Source organism: Suricata suricatta, chromosome 2, assembly GCF_006229205.1.
Source record: "Suricata suricatta isolate VVHF042 chromosome 2, meerkat_22Aug2017_6uvM2_HiC, whole genome shotgun sequence".
In the NCBI taxonomy this organism is placed as follows: Eukaryota; Metazoa; Chordata; class Mammalia; order Carnivora; family Herpestidae; genus Suricata; species Suricata suricatta.
The window spans coordinates 102,941,700-102,949,042 of record NC_043701.1 but is presented as its reverse complement, the minus strand read 5'-3'; the positions used below and the strand labels follow the sequence as shown (position 1 = coordinate 102,949,042).

The window sequence follows — 7,343 nt, the reverse complement described above, 5'->3', positions numbered from 1 at the left end:
GTCGGTGCTCAAGCAGAAATTGAGTGGGGGTTTATCATAGAGGGAAGGAGGGGATCTTTAACATTCAAATACAAGGCAAAGTTTTTAGCAGAGCAAAGGCAAGAGTTAGGTCTTTGTGAGCAGGGATCAATAGCCTGGTTTCCTACGGGGAAAAAATCAAGTTTTCTCAGTAAATGTAACATTTGCTCCATAATCATAAAAGTAGAAACTCCTATAACAAGTTTTTTCACAAGGCAGAATTCACAGATTTTTTAGCATAAGAAGGCAAGTCACTCCTGATATCAGTCAGTCAGGTGCCTTGGGGGTCGGTGCTCAAGCAGAAATTGAGTGGGGGTTGAGTGGGTGTACACACCAGTCCCCACTGACGGTGGGAGGCCTTGCAAACCTGCCTTACTTCAGAAATGGCTCCCAGAACTTCAGACTGTTCTTAACTCCAGTATCGTAGGCCAGGCCCTGCATTCTGCCCACCGTGCCAGGCTGTGGTGGACACCACTAAGATTAGAAGCTGAGGGAAGTGGCCAGGACTCTTGGGGCAAACCAGGGGCACTGGGTCATACGCAGTGTAGTTCATGAAGAGATGGGTGCCCGCTGGGTGGTACCCTGTGGAGGGCTGTAGTGCTCGTGCATTCAAAAGTAGGAGTGCTGATAAATGGCAGCTTCAGTAGGAATAACCGCTGCAGGAGATGGTAACTTACATGGCGGTAGGGATAAGCCATTTGGATGTAAAGTGCACCCCATTACCACAAAGTTCATCTGCTCATCTGAACAATGAAAGACTTCAACATATCTGTCCTTCGTGGTTTTTTTTTTTTTAATGACACTTCTGTGCAGCCATAAATGCTCTGTCCACAGACTTCATCTGGATAAAGGCACCCTGATGGGCAGCCCTGGAGATTCAATACCATGTGAACCCCATGAGTTCGAGTATCTGTGGAAAACTCCCCCAGAAAATCCAGGGTGTCCTCAATTGTAGCCACATAGGGAGGACCTCAAAGGCGTATACATTCTCTAACATTTGTGGGGGCAAAAGTTGCTGAGGTAGGACTGGAATAATGGGAGGGGGTGGACGTGGAATAAGAGGGACCGAACAGAATCCATTGAGCACCTGCTGAAATTCAGCTGCTGTGCTCCTGAATAGCTCAATGTATCTTTTACCCAACAAGTCCTTATGCTTCCTCATTGCATTCTGTGCAAATTCCTCACAGGCAAAGAGGGCCAAAGCTTTCCCCGTTGGCCTACCATCTGGATAGGTAACGAAGAGGACGCCTTCCTTCCCCCCAGGGACGGGGCAATGCTGTCCAAAGAAGGCCACCACCTCGTCAGCTGTGGACGTGACAGGGCGCCCCCGCATGCAGACAATGACTGGATTTTCCTTGGAGAGAAATTGGCTACCTCATTGGACGTACCACCAGCAGTTTTAAGAAAATCTTCACCTGTTGCTTTGTAAACTTTAATGTACCGGGTCCCAATGTGATGTTTGTGCCTCAGTAATGCTAGGTCTCTGTGTTCCTCACTTACAAGGCTAACCAGAGCCTCTCCTTCCCTTGACCCTGGGCATTCAGACAAAGTGCTGCACCTCCCTTGGCAATATTGAGTCCTTTGAAGAAACTCACAATGCCTTGATCTGAAAACTGCCGTGGCAATCCTCATGCCCAGACTATGGTGTGGCCATCAATAAGTTCTATGTTGCTGCAAGGGCCACTTTCAAACTTATTACCTACACTCTTTGGATCTGAAAACTCGTGATTATGAGGCACGAAATCATTGCTAACATTACATTCCTCATATCTTCAACTTGAGAGGCTGCATACTGGGAGACTGAACTGTTCTTCTCAGAGTTTAAACACTCTGTCATCCCTGCCGCCTCCAGCTTCCCAGTAGCAGGTGAACCAGGGCAATACTTCTTGAAATCTTTTCGAAGATCAAGAGAGGAATAGAAGCATTCGGACAATAATACATTCTTCTTGGAAGCCTCAGGATGCAAGATTTGCTTGACAAGACGCTGCCCATCAGTACAGAGACAGAAGGAGGTTCCAACCCCAATATTCAGCTCATTGCTTTCTTGACTGGGTAAACTGACGGAGGGCTTGGTCCACCTGCAGGGTGGAGGACAGGTGTTCTGCATCGATCTTAGTTTCTTCTTTACACTCCTCTGTCAGCTCCAACTGATCTGGTCTCACTAGCACTTCATGCAACTGTGCTACTGCTGGGAGCTGTCTGATCCACCAGCTAAGTGAAAATTCCTGGTGAGGGTACAGCAAGTTTGCACTGTCTCTTGCCCCCAGACAGCTACCAAAATCTACCCTCTTGAAACTTTCATTTCTGCTTGGGCTCCAAACCTCAGAGTATTTTGCTGATTAGTGTCAGGAGCGGCCTGTTCCCCTGCGCTGTCCCTGAGGTGTGATTTCCCCTGGTCAGGGAAAAGATGAGTTGCTGGGAGCCACGTCGGCCTTGCTGGATGACACAGTCACAGCCAAAAAAAAGACAAATGTCTGCACAGCTCCTGCCATGAAGCGAAACTGGTATCTCCTACTATTGGCTCATACTGGAAATGAGACTGCTGTTATTGATCCTTTAAATTTACGTTATTAATGTTTCTTTATTTTGAGAGAGAGAGAGAGAGAGAGAGAGAGAGAGAGAGAGAGAGAGAGAGAGAGAGAGAGAGACAACAAGAGCTGGGGAAGGGTAGAGAGAGAGGGAGATAGAGGGAGAGATCAAATCTGAAAGAGGCTCCAGGCTCTGAGCTGTCAGCACACAGCCCGACGCAGGGCTCCAACTCACAAAATGTGAGATCATGGCCTAGCCAAAGTCAGACCCTTACCAGCCTGAGCCACCCAGGTGCCACATATAATCCTTTAAAACACACCCACAGAAGGTTTTTGTCCAGTTGATGAGGAATTAGGGACATCTTCTAGTGTCCCTATGTGCCAAACTGGCACATTCCTATCAAGGCTGCCCAGCACACTCTGTGGTGTGGCCTCCATCTTGTACTTGTGGATATTTATGTCACCTCGGGTCATCTGCTCTTACTGGCAATGCTCCAGTGAGCTCCCGAGATCATCTGTCTTTCTATGTGCAGAATATTCCCCAGGAAACCAATTCCTGGTCATGGAAACGCTGGCCAATAGCTAAGTGGAGTTTTCATTTCAACAGATCCTGCCCAGCAATGGCATCAGCTCCCTCTTCTGCCCACTTCACTCATCCATTCGGGGTCCTTGGGATTCCACAGACCCTCCCTCAGCCCCTGCTGTGTGTCCACCTCTAGGTAGATCCTCTCTTAGAACACAGGTTTTCAACCAGGAATACGGGGATGGCTGGTCATTAGAAGATTTTTAAAAATCATTTGGATAAAATAACTAATATCTGCTCATAGAAGTGATGGAAAAGACCGTCTCATGGTGAAGGGAAATGTTTATGACACAATAACTATTAAATGACTAATACAGAATGCAAAGATGATTCTCAAATTCTTAAATTGCATTGGCATCCTTGCAAAGTGTTAAAATTTCAGGTCGTGGGTGTGTGTGGGGGTGCCCTGGGTGGCTCAGGTCATGATCTCATGGTCCATGGGTTTGAGCTCTGCGTTGGGCTCTGTGCTGATAGCTCAGAGCCTGGAGTCTGCCTCAGATTCTCTATTTCCCTCTCTCTCTGACCCTCCTCCACTCACTGTCCCTCTCTCTCTCAAAAGTAAATATTTCTTTAAAAAATTAAAAAAAATTACATGCCCATGGTGTCTGGGTGGCTCAGTAGTTGAGCATGTGACTTTGTCTCAGGTCATGATCTCATGGATCATGGGTTCGAGTCCCATGTTGGGTTTTGTCCTGACAGCATGGAGCCTGCTTTGGGTTCTCTGTCTCCCTCTCTCTCTGACCCGCCCCTCCCTCAAAAAACAAAACAAACAAAACATAGATGCAGACTCCATGGACTTGGGGTAGAGCATGGAAAAAGACCTGTACTTCAAGCAAGCTCACCCACAGATGCCATGTAGCCCTGAAATGTTGTGTATTCACTCCAATCTCAAACATGGATCAGAGAACAAAAACAAGGGATCCGTCCAACTGTGAAGAATGCTTATCTGGGTGCAGTGAATCCTAGAGAAGTTTCTTCTCTGTCTTTGCTGTGTTTCCCAGATTTTCCTACTCAGAAACTTTGATGTTGAGAAAACAAGGGTCCTCTAACAATTTAGACCCACCCTCCCTCTCCTCCTCCCTCCTTTCTTTCTTCCTTCCTGATTCAGCCTAGATTGAAGGAGGCAGGAGAGACATAAAACTTGTTAGAACCCATGATTGCGGACTGATGTTTTCTGCTAAAAAGCATCATTGGGCAACTATTGCTATTTGAATGAAGGTTTGGGTAAGAAGCATCTGGGAGTTCTTTGTTGGAATTTGCAACATTCCTGCAAATTGGAAACTTCAAGGCTTTGTGGAAACACCTCGCCATCACTTTGGTGATGCAGTAAGGCTCGGCTGAGGCTAGAATCTTAAAACATCAGAATATGCCCCTTAGCACTGAAAAAAAAGCCTCATATCAGGTCTCTCTGGAATATTTTATAGTTGGAAGTCCACACTGCCTCCTCCATGAAAAACTATTTCTCAAACTCAGGAAATTAACATTGATATGGTACTATTTAATCTATGGATCAATTTCCCCAATAATATAGTCTATGTTAAATTTTCAAATTAAAAAAAAATCCTTATTAATGGTTTAGGATCCAAGCTAGGATTATGTATTGCATTTGGTGGTCATGTCTCTTTAATCTTTCATCTAGAATTTTCCTCAGCTTCCCTTTGCCTTCCATGACCTTGACGTTTGTGCAAAGTACAGCCAATAATTGTGTAGAATGTTCCTCAGTTTGGGTTGCCAAAAGCTTTCTTGTTATTAGATTCAGGGACTGCAACTCTGGCAGGAATGTGATAGACGGATCTCGTGGTTTCCTTTGCACGCCAGACGAGGAGGCTCAGGTGCTGGCCTGTGTCATTCCAATGTCTGTAACTCCTATCACGCAATGATGATGGTGCCCGCCAGGTTTTTCCACTTACAGTGGCTACTCTTTCATTTATAATCAAGGAGTGCTATGTGGGGAGTTATTTTGAGACCATGTGAATATCCCATTTCTCATCAAGACTTCATACTTTATTTTTACATTATTAAAATAAATTTAATGTTCATTTATTTATGAGAGAGAGAGGGAGAGAGACAAAGTCCGAAGCAGGCTCCAGGCTCTGTCAGCTGTCAGCCCAAAGTCCACCGAGGGGCTCAAACCCATGAAGCACAAGATCATGACCTGACTCAGAACACTTAACTGACTGAGCCAGCCAGGCGCTCCAAGCCTTTACACTTTAATTTTGGCTTCTGCTGGTGATTGTGTCCTAAAACAAGTATTATGATGGTTGCCAAATGGTACTGCTTTCTTGAGAAGACGAGAAGCAAGTGTATATCAAAGGACTTTGACTCAGTAGTTGTATTTCAAGGAAATAATCTTATGAGTCAATTCTATCTCAGTAAACCTAGGGGGGAGGGGAGAGGAAAAAAGTCCCAAGGAAACAGTACGAGATGTGAACAAATGTTGAGGTGCTGAGATTTTCATGGCAGCATCACTTATAAGGACAAAACTTAGAGATCACCTAAGCCACGATACCAAGAACTACGAAGCAGTCGTTTAATACAATGTTTCTAAATATTGTTTTTATATTGAGGACGGATAATGTTAAGTAACAGAAGATAAGCTATAAAATTACATTTGGCAACATGCAGTTCGGTATCCTGAGTTGGATCCTGGAACAGATAAAAGGCACTGTGGAAAATTCAGCAATGCAATCCAAATGAAGTCTGTGGTTGAGTGAATGGTAATGTACCAATATCAAAGTCTTGGTTTAAATAAACATACTTGGAATGTGAGATATTAGGGGAAACTGGGCCTGGGGTATGCCGAAGCTCTCTCTTTGCAGCTTTCCTGTAAATCCAAAACTATGCCAGATTAAAAACTCCACCTAAAATATTGCCTTGGAAGTGATGGATACATTCATTTTCTTGACTGCGGTGAAGTTTCATAAGTGTATGTGTCAAACATTAAATTATGCACATTAAATGACTGCAGCTTATGTTAACTATTACTTAATCGGGCTGCTTTTAATTTTTTTTCTAAAATGTATTTTCATTAATATTCCACAACAGAAAAAAAAAAAGAGCAACACATTAAGCCTCATTACTAAATATATGATTTTAGTCACTATCCTTAATCATTTGGAGGATGGGAGAGTTGATTTAAATTCATCCTAGTAATTCAGAGTACTATTTTACTTTAACAATTTTTTCATTTCATAGTTTTTGAAGAAGAAAAAGCCTTTTAAATTTCTACTGATGAAAAGAACACCTATTAAATATTTCAGTATTTTGTATATAAGACAGTCTGCAAACAATAGGAGGGTAAGCAGATTCACTGAACTATAAAAGAAAAACAAATCACTGGTTAGAATGCTCCAGTTCTTAAAAAATAGGAGTAGGTGAAATTCATGGCTTGGTTAACAGTCTCATAATATGGAGAATTTACCTTTATAATTACATGAATGCAAAATAAATTGTCTAAATGTGTGCATATCATGATACATGTGGAGTTATACCTAGATGAAAGTCATTTTGCTTTGATTTTCAACAGAGTTCCTCCAAAAGCAATGACATTTGAATCGTTATTTCTTATTTAAGAACTATAAATGTGAGAAAATACATCTCTAAAGTATAACTGTGTGTGTGTGTGTGTGTGTGTATACGTGCGCGCACGCGTGTGCAAACAGTACGTGAGGGAAAAGTCAATTAGTGAAAGCATAATTTAAGACAATATGTTTCCTAAGGGTATTTCCTAAGGTGAAATTCTGATTGATTACACACATGTATCATTTTATAGGAGAACGTGGGAACTCTGGCACCTGGTGAAGGAAGAGTCCAGCGCAGCTGCGGTGTTTGAGCAGAGGTAAGAAATAGTCGTGACCGCCCGCAAGGTTGCCAGAAATACATGTCATTATATAACAGACTGATCTTCATCTTGAAAAAGACCTGAAGTTGACTTATGGAGTGGGTGTCAGAAGAGTTGTGAGTTCCTGTGAATTGGCCTTCAGCACCCACCCCGGAGCCACCAGCGCCACCACACCCCACCACCAGCAGCCCGAGCCCGCTGCCTTTCCTCGGCCTTCTGCCCGCCACCCACCTCACCCAGCCACACCGGGACCTGGTGCAGGGAGAAGAGAGCCGGCCCACCTACACAGACAGACAGTGACTGACACTCAGACAGACAGACAGACACCCAGGGAAGGTGACTGACAGGCAGACGGAGTCAGAGACCCCCCCAG

At 44.0% G+C, this 7,343-nt stretch overlaps 1 pseudogene; it reads right to left on the bottom strand.

Annotated features, from left to right (window-relative positions):
- Positions 1-390: 390 nt before the first annotated feature.
- LOC115275507 lies at positions 391-3,020 on the bottom strand (annotated as a pseudogene).
- Between the last annotated feature and the right edge of the window lie 4,323 nt (positions 3,021-7,343).